Raw genomic sequence first — 16,539 nt, 5'->3', positions numbered from 1 at the left:
CCAACACTGGATCCCAGAAACCGCAACATTTCTGAAAAGTAGACAAAATTCTGAATTCAGCAAGGGGTAATTTGTGTAGATCCTACAAGGGTTTCCTACAGAAAATAACAACTGAAAAAGAAAAATATTTAAATTGAGGTGAAAAAAACATAAATTTTTCTCTAAGTTTTACTCTGTAACTTTTTACTGTAACTCCTGCAATGTCAGATTTTCGAAAGCAATATACCGTTACGTCTGCTGGACTCTTCTGGTTGCAGAGATATATAGGGCTTGTAGGTTCATCAAGAACTCTAGGTACCCAGAGCAAATAAATGACCTGCACCCTGCAGTGGGTTTTCATTCTATGCCGGGTATACAGCAATTCATTTGCTGAAATATAAAGAGTAAAAAATAGCTATCAAGAAAACCTTTGTATTTCCAAAATGGGCACAAGATAAGGTGTTGAGAAGCAGTGGTTATTTCCACATCTCTGAATTCCGGGGTGCCCATACTAGCATGTGAATTACAGGGCATTTCTCAAATGGACGTCTTTTTTACACACTGTCTTACATTTGGAAGGGAAAAATGTAGAGAAAGACAAGGGGCAATAACACTTGTTTTGCTATTCTATGTTCCCCCAAGTCTCCCGATAAAAATGATACCTCACTTGTGTGGGTAGGCCTAGCGCCCGCGACAGGATATGCCCCAAAACACAACGTGGACACATCACAGAAAACAGACCTGTTTTTAGCAAAGTGACTACCTGTAGATTTTGGCCTCTAGCTCAGCCGCCACCTAGGGAAACCTACCAAACCTGTGCATTTCTGAAAACTAGAGACCTAGGGGAATCCAAGATGGGGTGACTTGTGTGGCTCGGACCAGGTTCTGTTACCCAGAATCCTTTGCAAACCTCACAATTTGGCTAAAAAAACACATGTTCCTCACATTTCTGTGGCAGAAAGTTCTGGAATCTGAGGGGAGCCACAAATTTCCTTCCACCCAGCGTTCCCCCACGTCTCCCGATAAAAATGATACCTCACTTGTGTGGGTAGGCCTAGCGCCCGCGACAGGAAACGCCCCAAAGCGCAACGTGGACACAGCCAAATTTTTGAAGGAAAACAGAGGTGTTTTTTGCAAAGTGCCTACCTGTGGATTTTGGCCTCTAGCTCAGCCGCCACCTAGAGAAACCTACCAAACCTGTGCATTTCTGAAAACTAGAGACCTAGGGGAATCCAAGATGGGGTGACTTGTGTGGCCCAGACCAGGTTCTGTTACCCAGAATCCTTTGCAAACCTCAAAATTTGGCTAAAAAAACACATGTTCCTCACATTTCTGTGGCAGAAAGTTCTGGAATCTGAGAGGAGCCACAAATTTACTTCCACCCAATGTTCCCCCACGTCTCCCGATAAAAATGATACCTCACTTGTGTGGGTAGGGCTAGCGCCCGCGACAGGAAACGCCCCAAAGCGCAACGTGGACACAGCCAAATTTTTGAAGGAAAACAGAGGTGTTTTTTGCAAAGTGCCTACCTGTAGATTTTGGCCTGTAGCTCAGCCGCCACCTAGGGAAACCTACCAAACCTGTGCATTTCTGAAAACTAGACACCTAGGGGAATCCAAGATGGGGTGACTTGTGTGGCTCGGACCAGGTTCTGTTACCCAGAATCCTTTGCAAACCTCAAAATTTGGCTAAAAAAACACATGTTCCTCACATTTCTGTGGCAGAAAGTTCTGGAATCTGAGAGGAGCCACAAATTTTCTTCCACCCAGCGTTCCCCTATGTCTCCCGATAAAAATGATACCTCACTTGTGTGGGTAGGCCTAGCGCCCGCGACAGGAAACGCCCCAAAGCGCAACGTGGACACAGCCAAATTTTTGAAGGAAAACAGAGGTGTTTTTTTTGCAAAGTGCCTACCTGTAGATTTTGGCCTGTAGCTCAGCCGCCACCTAGGGAAACCCACCAAACCTGTGCATTTCTGCAACTAGAGACATACGGGAATCCAAGATGGGATGACTTGTGTGGCTCGGACCAGGTTCTGTTACCCAGAATCATTTGCAAACCTCAAAATTTGGCTAAAAAAACACATGTTCCTCACATTTCTATGGCAGAAAGTTCTGGAATCTGAGAGGAGCCACAAATTTCCTTCCACCCAGGGTTCCCCCACATCTCCCGATAAAAATGATACCTCACTTGTGTGGGTAGGCCTAGCGCCCGCGACAGGATATGCCCCAAAACACAACGTGAACACATCACAGAAAACAGACCTGTTTTTAGCAAAGTGCCTACCTGTAGATTTTGGCCTCTAGCTCAGCCGCCACCTAGGGAACCCTACCAAACCTGTGCATTTCTGAAAACTAGAGACCTAGGGGAATCCAAGATGTGGTGACTTGTGTGTCTCGGACCAGGTTCTGTTACCCAGAATCCTTGCAAAACCTCAAAATTTGGCTTAAAAAAACACATGTTCCTCACATTTCTGTGGCAGAAAGTTCTGGAATCTGAGAGGAGCCACAAATTTCCTTCCACCCAGCGTTCCTCCATGTCTCCCGATAAAAATGATACCTCACTTGTGTGGGTAGGCCTAGCGCCCGCGACAGGAAACGCCCCAAAGCACAACGTGGACACAGCCAAATTTTTGAAGGAAAACAGAGGTGTTTTTTGCAAAGTGCCTAACTGTAGATTTTGGCCTGTAGCTCAGCCGCCACCTAGGGAAACCTACCAAACCTGTGCATTTCTGAAAACTAGAGACCTAGGGGAATCCTAGATGGGGTGACTTGTGTGGCTCGGACCAGGTTCTGTTACCCAGAATCCTTTGCAAACCTCAAAATTTGACTAAAAAAACATATGTTCCTCACATTTCTGTGGCAGAAAGTTCTGGAATCTGAGAGGAGCCACAAATTTACTTCCACCCAATGTTCCCCCACGTCTCCCGATAAAAATGATACCTCACTTGTGTGGGTAGGGCTAGCGCCCGCGACAGGAAACGCCCCAAAGCGCAACGTGGACACAGCCAAATTTTTGAAGGAAAACAGAGGTGTTTTTTGCAAAGTGCCTACCTGTAGATTTTGGCCTGTAGCTCAGCCGCCACCTAGGGAAACCTACCAAACCTGTGCATTTCTGAAAACTAGACACCTAGGGGAATCCAAGATGGGGTGACTTGTGTGGCTCGGACCAGGTTCTGTTACCCAGAATCCTTTGCAAACCTCAAAATTTGGCTAAAAAAACACATGTTCCTCACATTTCTGTGGCAGAAAGTTCTGGAATCTGAGAGGAGCCACAAATTTTCTTCCACCCAGCGTTCCCCTATGTCTCCCGATAAAAATGGTACCTCACTTGTGTGGGTAGGCCTAGCGCCCGCGACAGGAAACGCCCCAAAGCGCAACGTGGACACAGCCAAATTTTTGAAGGAAAACAGAGGTGTTTTTTGCAAAGTGCCTACCTGTAGATTTTGGCCTGTAGCTCAGCCGCCACCTAGGGAAACCCACCAAACCTGTGCATTTCTGCAACTAGAGACATACGGGAATCCAAGATGGGATGACTTGTGTGGCTCGGACCAGGTTCTGTTACCCAGAATCATTTGCAAACCTCAAAATTTGGCTAAAAAAACACATGTTCCTCACATTTCTATGGCAGAAAGTTCTGGAATCTGAGAGGAGCCACAAATTTCCTTCCACCCAGGGTTCCCCCACATCTCCCGATAAAAATGATACCTCACTTGTGTGGGTAGGCCTAGCGCCCGCGACAGGATATGCCCCAAAACACAACGTGAACACATCACAGAAAACAGACCTGTTTTTAGCAAAGTGCCTACCTGTAGATTTTGGCCTCTAGCTCAGCCGCCACCTAGGGAACCCTACCAAACCTGTGCATTTCTGAAAACTAGAGACCTAGGGGAATCCAAGATGTGGTGACTTGTGTGTCTCGGACCAGGTTCTGTTACCCAGAATCCTTTGCAAACCTCAAAATTTGGCTTAAAAAAACACATGTTCCTCACATTTCTGTGGCAGAAAGTTCTGGAATCTGAGAGGAGCCACAAATTTCCTTCCACCCAGCGTTCCTCCATGTCTCCCGATAAAAATGATACCTCACTTGTGTGGGTAGGCCTAGCGCCCGCGACAGGAAACGCCCCAAAGCACAACGTGGACACAGCCAAATTTTTGAAGGAAAACAGAGGTGTTTTTTGCAAAGTGCCTAACTGTAGATTTTGGCCTGTAGCTCAGCCGCCACCTAGGGAAACCTACCAAACCTGTGCATTTCTGAAAACTAGAGACCTAGGGGAATCCTAGATGGGGTGACTTGTGTGGCTCGGACCAGGTTCTGTTACCCAGAATCCTTTGCAAACCTCAAAATTTGACTAAAAAAACACATGTTCCTCACATTTCTGTGGCAGAAAGTTCTGGAATCTGAGAGGAGCCACAAATTTCCTTCCACCCAGCGTTCCCCCACGTCTCCCGAAAAAAATTATACCTCACTTGTGTGGGTAGGCCTAGCGCTCCCGACAGGAAATGGCCCAAAACACAACGTGGACACATCACATTTTTTCATAGAAAACAATGCCTACCTGTGGATTTTGGCCTCTAGCTCAGCCGGCACCTGGGGAAACCTAGCAAACCAGCGCATTTTTGAAAACTAGAGACCTTGGGGAATCCAAGATGGGGTGATTTGCGGGGCTCTGACCAGGTTCTGTTACTCAGAATCCTTTGCAAACATCAAAATTTGGCTAAAAAAACACATGTTCCTCACATTTCTGTGGCAGAAAGTTCTGGAATCTGAGAGGAGCCACAAAATTCCTTCCACCCAGCGGTCCCCCACGTCTCCCGATAAAAATGATACCTCACTTGTGTGGGTAGGCCTAGCGCCCGCGACAGGAAACGCCCCAAAGCGCAACGTGGACACAGCCAAATTTTGGAAGGAAAACAGAGGTGTTTTTTGCAAAGTGCCTACCTCTAGATTTTGGCCTGTAGCTCAGCCGCCACCTAGGGAAACCTACCAAACCTGTGCATTTCTGAAAACTAGAGACCTAGGGGAATCTAAGATGGGGTGACTTGTGTGGCTCGGACCAGGTTCTGTTACCCAGAATCCTTTGCAAACCTCAAAATTTGGCTAAAAAAACACATGTTCCTCACATTTCTGTGGCAGAAAGTTCTGGAATCTGAGAGGAGCCACAAATTTCCTTCCACCCAGCGTTCCCCCACGTCTCCCGATAAAAATGATACCTCACTTGTGTGGGTAGGCCTAGCGCCCGCGACAGAAAACGCCCCAAAGCGCAACGTGGACACAGCCAAATTTTGGAAGGAAAACAGAGGTGTTTTTTGCAAAGTGCCTATCTGTAGATTTTGGCCTGTAGCTCAGCCGCCACCTAGGGAAACCTACCAAACCTGTGCATTTCTGAAAACTAGAGACCTAGGGGAATCCAAGATGGGGTGACTTGTGTGGCTCGGACCAGGTTCTGTTACCCAGAATCCTTTGCAAACCTCAAAATTTGGCTAAAAAAACACATGTTCCTCACATTTCTGTGGCAGAAAGTTCTGGAATCTGAGAGGAGCCACTAAATTCCTTCCTCCCAGCGTTCCCACATGTCTCCCGATAAAAATGATACCTCACTTGTGTGGGTAGGCCTAGCGCCCGCGACAGGAAACACCCCAAAGCACAACGTGGACACAGCCAAATTTTTGAAGGAAAACAGAGGTGTTTTTTGCAAAGTGCCTACCTGTAGATTTTGGCCTATAGCTCAGCCGCCACCTAGGGAAACCTACCAAACCTGTGCATTTCTGAAAACTAGAGACCTAGGGGAATCCTAGATGGGGTGACTTGTGTGGCTCGGACCAGGTTCTGTTACCCAGAATCCTTTGCAAACCTCAAAATTTGACTAAAAAAACACATGTTCCTCACATTTCTGTAGCAGAAAGTTCTGGAATCTGAGAGGAGCCACAAATTTCCTTCCACCCAGCGTTGCCCCACGTCTCCCGAAAAAAATGATACCTCACTTGTGTGGGTAGGCCTAGCGCTCGCGACAGGAAATGGCCCAAAACACAACGTGGACACATCACATTTTTTCATAGAAAACAGTGCCTACCTGTGGATTTTGGCCTCTAGCTCCGCCGGCACCTGGGGAAACCTAGCAAACCAGCGCATTTCTGATAACTAGAGACCTAGGGGAATCCAAGATGGGGTGACTTGTGTGGCTCGGACCAGGTTCTGTTACCCAGAATCCTTTGCAAACCTCAAAATTTGGCTAAAAAAACACATGTTCCTCACATTTCTGTGGCAGAAAGTTCTGGAATCTGAGAGGAGCCACAAATGTACTTCCACCCAGCGTTCCCCCACGTCTCCCGATAAAAATGATACCTCACTTGTGTGGGTAGGCCTAGCGCCCGCGACAGAAAACGCCCCAAAGCGCAACGTGGACACAGCCAAATTTTTGAAGGAAAACAGAGGTGTTTTTTGCAAAGTGCCTACCTGTAGATTTTGGCCTGTAGCTCAGCCGCCACCTAGGGAAACCTACCAAACCTGTGCATTTCTGAAAACTAGAGACCTAGGGGAATCCAAGATGGGGTGACTTGTGTGGCTCGGACCAGGTTCTGTTACCCAGAATCTTTTGCAAACCTCAAAATTTGGCTAAAAAAACACATGTTCCTCACATTTCTGTGGCAGAAAGTTCTGGAATCTGAGAGGAGCCACAAAATTCCTTCCAACCAGCGTTCCCCCACGTCTCCCGATAAAAATGATACCTCACTTGTGTGGGTAGGCCTAGCGCCCGCGACAGGAAACGCCCCAAAGCGCAACGTGGACACAGCCAAATTTTGGAAGGAAAACAGAGGTGTTTTTTGCAAAGTGCCTACCTGTAGATTTTGGCCTGTAGCTCAGCCGCCACCTAGGGAAACCTACCAAACCTGTGCATTTCTGAAAACTAGAGACCTAGGGGAATCCAAGATGGGGTGACTTGTGTGGCTCGGACCAGGTTCTGTTACCCAGAATCCTTTGCAAACCTCAAAATTTGGCTAAAAAAACACATGTTCCTCACATTTCTGTGGCAGTAAGTTCTGGAATCTGAGAGGAGCCACAAATTTCCTTCCACCCAGCGTTCCCCCACGTCTCCCGATAAAAATGATACCTCACTTGTGTGGGTAGGCCTAGCGCCCGCGACAGAAAACGCCCCAAAGCGCAACGTGGACACAGCCAAATTTTTAAAGGAAAACAGAGGTGTTTTTTGCAAAGTGCCTACCTGTAGATTTTGGCCTGTAGCTCAGCCGCCACCTAGGGAAACCTACCAAACCTGTGCATTTCTGAAAACTAGAGACCTAGGGGAATCCAAGATGGGGTGACTTGTGTGGCTCGGACCAGGTTCTGTTACCCAGAATCCTTTGCAAACCTCAAAATTTGGCTAAAAAAACACATGTTCCTCACATTTCTGTGGCAGAAAGTTCTGGAATCTGAGAGGAGCCACAAATTTCCTTCTACCCAGCGTTCCGCCACGTCTCCCGATAAAAATGATACCTCACTTGTGTGGGTAGGCCTAGCGCCCGCGACAGGAAACGCCCCAAAGCGCAACGTGGACACAGCCAAATTTTTGAAGGAAAACAGAGGTGTTTTTTGCAAAGTGCCTACCTGTAGATTTTGGCCTGTAGCTCAGCCGCCACCTAGGGAAACCTACCAAACCTGTGCATTTCTGAAAACTAGAGACCTAGGGGAATCCAGGATGGGGTGACTTGTGTGGCTCGGACCAGGTTCTGTTACCCAGAATCCTTTGCAAACCTCAAAATTTGGCTAAAAAAACACATATTCCTCACATTTCTGTGGCAGAAAGTTCTGGAATCTGAGAGGAGCCACAAAATTCCTTCCACCCAGCGTTCCCCCACGTCTCCCGATAAAAATGATACCTCACTTGTGTGGGTAGGCCTAGCGCCTGCGACAGGACAGGCCCCAAAGCGCAACGTGGACACAGCCAAATTTTGGAAGGAAAACAGAGGTGTTTTTTGCAAAGTGCCTACCTGTAGATTTTGGCCTGTAGCTCAGCCGCCACCTAGGGAAACCTACCAAACCTGTGCATTTCTGAAAATTAGAGACCTAGGGGAATCCAAGATGGGGTGACTTGTGTGGCTCGGACCAGGTTCTGTTACCCAGAATCCTTTGCAAACCTCAAAATTTGGCTAAAAAAACACATGTTCCTCACATTTCTGTGGCAGAAAGTTCTGGAATCTGAGAGGAGCCACAAATTTCCTTCCACCCAGCGTTCCCCCACGTCTCCCGATAAAAATGATACCTCACTTATGTGGGTAGGCCTAGCGCCCGCGACAGGAAACGCCCCAAAGCGCAACGTGGACACAGCCAAATTTTTGAAGGAAAACAGAGGTGTTTTTTGCAAAGTGCCTACCTGTAGATTTTGGCCTGTAGCTCAGCCGCCACCTAGGGAAACCTACCAAACCTGTGCATTTCTGAAAACTAGAGACCTAGGGGAATCCAAGATGGGGTGACTTGTGTGGCTCGGACCAGGTTCTGTTACCCAGAATCCTTTGCAAACCTCAAAATGTGGCTAAAAAAACACATGTTCCTCACATTTCTGTGGCAGAAAGTTCTGGAATCTGAGAGGAGCCACAAATTTCCTGCCACCCAGCGTTCCCCCACGTCTCCCGATAAAAATGATACCTCACTTGTGTGGGTAGGCCTAGCGCCCGCGACAGGAAACGCCCCAAAGCGCAACGTGGACACAGCCAAATTTTTGAAGGAAAACAGAGGTGTTTTTAGCAAAGTGCCTACCTGTAGATTTTGGCCTCTAGCTCAGCCGCCACCTAGGGAAACCTACCAAACCTGTGCTTTTCTGAAAACTAGAGACCTAGGGGAATCCAAGATGTGGTGACTTGTGTGGCTTGGACCAGGTTCTGTTACCCAGAATCCTTTGCAAACCTCAAAATTTGGCTAAAAAAACACATGTTCCTCACATTTCTGTGGCAGAAAGTTCTGGAATCTGAGAGGAGCCACAAATTTCCTTCCACCCAGCGTTCCCTCATGTCTCCCGATAAAAATGATACCTCACTTGTGTGGGTAGGCCTAGCGCTCGCGACAGGAAACGCCTCAAAGCACAACGTAGACATAGCCAAATTTTTGAAGGAAAACAGAGGTGTTTTTTGCAAAGTGCCTACCTGTAGATTTTGGCCTGTAGCTCAGCCGCCACCTAGGGAAACCTACCAAACCTGTGCATTTCTGAAAACTAGAGACCTAGTGGAATCCTAGATGGGGTGACTTGTGTGGCTCGGACCAGGTTCTGTTACCTAGAATCCTTTGCAAACCTCAAAATTTGACTAAAAAAACACATGTTCCTCACATTTCTGTGGCAGAAAGTTCTGGAATCTGAGAGGAGCCACAAATTTCCTTCCACCCAGCGTTCCCCCACGTCTCCCGAAAAAAATGATACCTCACTTGTGTGGGTAGGCGTAGCGCTCGCGACAGGAAATGGCCCAAAACACAACGTGGACACATCAAATTTTTTCATAGAAAACAGTGCCTACCTGTGGATTTTGGCCTCTAGCTCAGCCGGCACCTGGGGAAACTTAGCAAACCAGCGCATTTTTGAAAACTAGAGACCTAGGGGAATTCAAGATGGGGTGATTTGCGGGGCTCTGACCAGGTTCTGTTACCCAGAATCCTTTGCAAACATCAAAATTTGGCCCAAAAACACTTTTTCCTCTCATTTCGGTGACAGAAAGTTCTGGAATCTGAGAGGAGCCACAAATTTCCTTCCACCCAGCGTTCCCCTAAGTCTCTCCATAAAAATGGTACCTCACTTGTGTGGGTAGGCCTAGCTCCCACGAAAGGAAATGGCCCAAAACACAACGTGGACACAACATATTTTTTCACAGAAAACAGAGGTGTTTTTTGCAAAGTGCCTACCTGTGGATTTTGGCCTCTAGCTCAGCCGGCCCCAGGTGGGGGGGGGAAATGCTCTAAAATAAATTTTAAACCTAAAATTTAAGACCTAAAATCAACCAATCTTCCCCCAAGGGGGGCAGAAATGGTCTAAACACAGCACAGTTTGCCCCCCAGGGGAGCGACCCTTGTCTGATGGGTCGCTCCCCATCTCTAAAAAAAACAAACAAACAAAAAAAAAAAAACTCATTTTTTTTTTTGCCCTGGCGCCTACAGGTTTCTGCCCTCAGGGGGGGCAGAAATGGCCTAAAATAAATTTGCATCCCCAACCCCCACCCCACCACCAGGAGCGACCCTCACCTACGGGGTCGCTCCCCCTGCGTGACATTGGCGCCAAAAAACAAATCCCCGGTGCCTAGTGGTTTCTGCCCCCTTGGGGGCAGATTGACCTAAAATCGACCAATCTGCCCCCAAGGGGGGCAGAAATGCTCTAAATACAGTTTGCCCCCCAGGGGAGCGACCCTTGTCTGATGGGTCGCTCCCCATCTCTAAAAAAACAAACATACAAAAAAAAAACAGACAAAAAAAATTTGCCCTGGCGCCTAGAGGTTTCTGCCCCCCCCTGGTGGCAGATCGGCCTAATAATATGCCGATCTGCCCCCCGGGGGGGCAGAAATGGCCTAAAATAAATTTGCATCCCCAACCCCCACCCCCCCCACCAGGAGCGACCCTCGCCTACGGGGTCGCTCCCCCTGCGTGTCATTGGCGCCAAAAAACAAATCCCCGGTGCCTAGTGGTTTCTGCCCCCTTGGGGGCAGATTGACCTCAAATCGACCAATCTGCCCCCAAGGGGGGCAGAAATGGACTAAATACAGTTTGCCCACCAGGGGAGCGACCCTTGCCTGATGGGTCGCTCCCCATCTCTAAAAAAACAAACAAACAAAAAAAAAAAACACAATTTTTTTTTGTTGCCCTGGTGCCTACAGGTTTCTGCCCCCCCTGGGGGCAGATCGGCCTAATAATAGGCCGATCTGCCCCCAGGGGGGGCAGAAATGGCCTAAAATAAATTTGCCCCCCGAACCCCCCCCCCCCAGGGAGCGACCCTTGCCTACAAGGTCGCTCCCCTTGCGTGACGGCGCAAAAAAAAGATCCCTGGTGCCTAGTGGTTTCTGCCCCCCTTGGGGGCAGATTGACCTAAAATCGGACGATCTGCCCCCAAAGCGGGCAAAAATGGCCTAAATACATTTTGCCCCTCCAGGGGAGCGACCCTTGTCCAAGGGGTCGCTCCCCATCTCTGAAACAAAAAAACAAAAAAATCCCTGGTGCCTAGTGGTTTCTGCCCCCCTTGGGGGCAGATCAGCCGAATCAAAATAGGCTGATCTACCCCCCAGGGGGGCAGAAATGGCCTAAAATAATCCCCCCCCCAGGGAGCGACCCTTGCCTAAGGAGTCGCTCCCCTTGCGTGAAATTCACGCAAAAAACAACAACTCCCTGGCGTCTAATGGTTTCTGCCCCCAAGGGGGGCAGATTGGCCTCATCAAAATAGGCCAATCTGCCCCCAAGGGGGGCAGAAATGGCCTAAATATAATTTGCCCCCTAGGGGAGCGACCCTTGCCTAAGGGGTCGCTCCCCACCTAAAAAAAAAAGAAAACATAAAAAAAAGAAAGAAAAAAAAGAAATGATCCCTGGTGCCTAGAGGTTTCGCCTTCCCAAAAAAATGCCCCCCCTGGGAGCGACCCTTGCCCAGGGGGTCGCTCCCGTTACGTGAAATTCGCGGAAAAAAAAAAACCTCCCTGGTGTCTAATGGTTTCTGCCCCCCTTGGGGGCAGATTGGCCTCATCAAAATAGGCAGAAATGGCCTAAATATATATTGCCCCCTAGGGGAGCGACCCTTGCCTAAGGGGTCGCTCCCCACCTAAAAAAAAAAGAAAACATCACAAAAAAAAAATAAAAAAAAATAAAGCTCCCTGGTGCCTAGAGGTTTCTGCCCCCCCTGGGGGCAGATCGGCCTAATAATAGGCCAATCTGCCCCCAGGGGGGGCAGAAAAGGCCTTCCTAAAAAAATGCCCCCCTGGGAGCGACCCTTGCCCAAGGGGTCGATCCCATTTGACAGTTTCATTCCAAAAAAAAAAAATCCCTGGTGTCTAGTGGGGTTTCAAAGGGAAGGAAATACATTTCCTTCCCTTTGAAGCCTCTCGGGGCCTCCCCCATGGGATTGAAAGAGAAATGCAAAAGCATTTCTCTTTCAATCGCGCTGGAAGCAGAGGGGAGACCCTGTGACTAATCAGTGCGCGCTCGCGCGCTGACGTCACAGGGGGGGTTGGGGGGGTCAGGGGTGGGAGGGGAAGGGCTTCTCCTTCCATCCCTGACTTTGGGGGGGTGGGGGGAAGCACACAGAGGGAGCGAGAGCGCTCCCTCTGGGCTGTGTGCCGAGGACGTAGTGGTTACGTCCTCGGCACAGCAGCACTGTGCCGCAGGACGTAACCACTACGTCCGCGGCACAGAAGGGGTTAACCAACAAAAGAGTTTGCAAGCAGGTGCACAAGCGAGTTTGCAGGTGAAACCTAAAAAAGAACAGTACATGCTCAACATGGGCTAGGTGATGAAACATCAACACTGGGATGTAAAAAAAGAAATGCCCATAATAAAAAGGTAGTGTACAGGAAAAGTATGCAACATAAATCACGATGGTTGGACATCACAGGTTACACTATGTATAGACAACTTTGTATGGGCTTTGGCAGAGCGCGGACCCCGTAGGAAAACCACCAGGGACTCCTCAAACCAGACAGTGAAGGCCAAATAAATGACATGCAACTGTGAACAGTGTGTATCATAAACTCCTAAGATAAGATGGTTTTATGTGGAGCTCCATACTATACTCTGCCGTTTCTAATCAAACGTGCGTTACTATTACTTAACTTAAAGGTACTCAATAACTTACTCCAGAAGGATAGCAAGCTAAGCTGGCCGGCCATGCTGGGTACAAACTGGTGACCAGCAGAAAATAGAGAAGGCAGAGACAAACATTTAACAAGGTGAACCATAAACAAGGCCAGTGGAATTATGTGACAGGGACCACTAAATTATGCGGCATAGTTTGCTAAATCATGCAGCACTTTTTTATAATAGTAATTTTTTTTGTCATTTCTACACATGTACCGGTGTCTAAGCTAAGGTTTCATATCAAAAGTAACAATTAAACAAATACAGCATTAAGCAACTGAAAGGATTTGCAAAGAACCTTCCACTGAACTGCAATACGATTAGTTAGATTTTCAAAAAAATCTGTTTGAGCAAAAAATGAAAAGTTTTTATGTTAAAAATCTGCAAATTACATGGAAAATGCGACCAATCTATAATTATGTGAAAAACGCTGCAGGATCGCATAATTCCTGTAGTCATGAGCAAACTGCAGGCCTTTTCAGGGACTCTGCATAGTACACTTTACCGATGCATATCTGAGCAAAGAAGCAATTCCACACAGACATACATTTATTTATGAATGTCCAGTCACTTTCTTCTCGTAACCTCTGGGCACATTTCAAGCTAAGATAACAGTTTCCTGACAGAAGATTCTCAGTCCTAATCACAAACCTGCAGGATGCCGACGCAATAGAAAATCGACTACCATAGAATAAGAGTGCATTTAAACATTATTTATTTATGGTGTACATATGGAAAACATTTACTGCAAGGAAATCCCTTCGCCAACACAAAGGCCAACTGAAACAGGCACCTTAAAGCCTATAGGTCTGGATTTAATGTGCCGATACTTGTAAAATACAGGCATTCATATTACACCCACTGGGGGCTTACGGCCACCCCCCTCTGGCGAATACCAGCTGCTCCTGAATGCAAGACAAGAGCCCCTAACCAGAGGCCTTATCCACACACAGGAACCAAGAGAATTGTATGAAGCACTCACTTGAACGCTGGGAAAGGCTGTAGTGCCGCATGATGTGTTGGCCAATAGGCCCGAGCTCCCGTTCTAAGCCTACCTGAAAGTCCCTGTTCTCGTTGAACCGAGAGAACCTGTCAGCCATTTTGCCGTCTGCGATGTAGGCACCACCTGCCTTCATCTCCCACAGCTGTTCACCAACATGCACCACGGGCAGCTCACGCACGAGCCCGCGAGAGCCGCTGCCTTTGGACCGAAGACCCTCCTACTGACGGTATTGCCACCGCAAAGACTGGCATCCAATACCGACAGAATGAGAGCTAATAGTCCCCGCCTCTCAAACTCTACTCGGGGACAAACAGCCATTGCCTACCCCTAACCTTCTGTGGGCAGGAGAGTCTCAAAGTTGTTCTAGGGAAGCACAGATTATCCGCCGAAATGTTCAGCCATCTTGGAACTTCTAATTTATTGTGAGAATATCCGTAAACACGCAAATCTTTTACACACTATCAAATAGTACAGATTGTAATTATTTGAAAACCCTAAATATCACTTTAATATGAAGAAAAAAAATGTCTAAGTCAACAATTTAAGTTTTTGTAAAGTATACGCATGTGAATTGACTTGTGCTATGCGCGTGAAAACAGATTATGTTTTACGTTGAAAATGTATCTTCTAAAATAACAATACTGATCAAGTCTGTTTATCTTGGACCCCATTTATCACATTCATAAGAACGCATAGAATGCAAGCATTTGGAATGCAATGGTCTTGTGTTTGCTCGAGTTTGAGCTCTTAGCGTTGTAAATTACTGACTGGACTTTTCTTGCCACACAGACTAAAAATAACAAGAGGAAGAGAGCGAGCTGTCCCTGGAAAAGCCCCCCACTGCTGTTGGTTTATGTTTACAGAGGGAGCTGGTGGGGAGGTGGGGCTGATTATACACCCACAGAGTCAGACAAACAGGCCAATACTGAAAGAAAAAGTCCCTTTCAGAAAAATTAACAGGACATAGTGTAATTAGACAGTAGTTTGTGCTTCTCCCAAAGAGAAAAAGGCAGGACAAAGAGGCTGAACTGACCACTAGCAAACAAGAATTTTTGAGAGACAGTGGACCTAACAAATGAAATCGCTGGACCCACAGTATAAGTATACTTAAAAAGTATACAACACGTCGAACGCTACGCTCAACCAAAAATGTATAATTTCGATGGGCCTGGTAACTTCTGCTATCAGGCCCATGGGAACACATTGTCTATTCATAATGAGGGCAAATGTAAATGGACTGTGAAAGGCCATTTGGAAGATTTGTGAATGCTTACAAATGGACAACTTTGTGAGTGGTCATCATATTTACCAATGGACACACAATTTCCCTTTGATGAGAAGCCTCATTATTTCATCCATAACGCCAGACGTACAACTTGAGACCACCTTACTTTTTCTAGAATGTGTGCAGTCCTAAATGTATTTTACAAATACAAGAGGTTTGATAAGTCAGTCACAAGATGTTTAGTAAATATTTGCAGTGTCTTGGTCATTCGACAAGAACACATTTCCTTAAAATGACAACGGTTTACTTCCAGACCTAAATTCAGAAGACAGAAACCTTTGAAAACGACTCTTAAAGTTTGATTTTGGCTTTATGAAATAAGTGACTACATTCATGAAACTCTCATAAACTGCTTTGAGAGATGGAATAAAGATTCACAAAGAAAAGAATACAACAATTTCACATTGTTGTTGACTATTGAGGGAAATATGGTATACAAATTTGAAGTCTCCTGACAGTGACCAGTAAACCCTTAGGGCTCCTTCTTTATTGGATTTAGAGTGGTCTTTGAATTTTCTGTACACTTAGGCAGTATGTGAACCATTGTCTACTCCACCTCAATGGTATATTTTTATTAATAACTTCAAAGGGAATCAACTTTACAATGTTGGATCATTTTAAAAGAAAAAAAACTGTAAATGGTTAATTGTGATGGAGAAAAATACAGCTGATACTACATTTAAGTGTGAGAATTGCCACATGATAAAATGAATAATAAAGATAAAAAATATTTAGGCAGGATAACATAATCCCCAGGTGAAGTTAATGAAAGAGCACAACTGCAAAATAAATATTTTTTGCCCCGCTTTATCAATGAGATGGCTGCCATTAAGATAACTTAATTTATGTTGATCTTGTTTGGATAACAAACAAGATAAAATAAATCTTGCATGAAGGCTGCGTTCAGTGTCTGGAGTTAAACAGCCCTGCCAACCACACCTCACACAGTGCTGCATAACTGTAAATTTGAAGGTGCCGACTCTCACTCTTCCACTTATCTCCAGTGCTGACTCCCGCACAATCCTGTCAAGGGCTGGATGCTGATAAGGTCCACTGAGTCCCCTCCTTGATTATCAGAAGAAAAGGTGACTCGTATCACTAGCAACCGTGCACAGAATAGAGCATGTGAAACGTGCCAAGGGTCTCCTTAAGAAGATCCCAATATAGAGAAAAAAGTCACTATTTGCAATCTTGTAAATCTTGATTGAAGATGAAGATTAGTACTGAAGAGAATAGCAAGGCAATTAAAAAAGACAGGAAAGAATATCCAGGAGTAGAATTCAATGGAGATTTCCATCTGCATAGAGCAACAAGCATTTGAAAAGCCAAAAGGTCTTACATTAGTTGCCAACCTTTTGACTTTGTTAATGCTTGTTTTTTTTGTCATGCTTTTTATAAACGTTTACAAAAATATGACACTTCTGGGCCCTCGCCAACCTAAAAACAATTGGCTATAAAAGCAAAA

The sequence above is a fragment of the Pleurodeles waltl genome, chromosome 4_2, assembly GCF_031143425.1.
Source record: "Pleurodeles waltl isolate 20211129_DDA chromosome 4_2, aPleWal1.hap1.20221129, whole genome shotgun sequence".
Lineage (NCBI taxonomy): Eukaryota > Metazoa > Chordata > Amphibia > Caudata > Salamandridae > Pleurodeles > Pleurodeles waltl.
The sequence above is the reverse complement of the archived record's forward strand: the minus strand, read 5'-3'. Positions refer to the sequence as shown.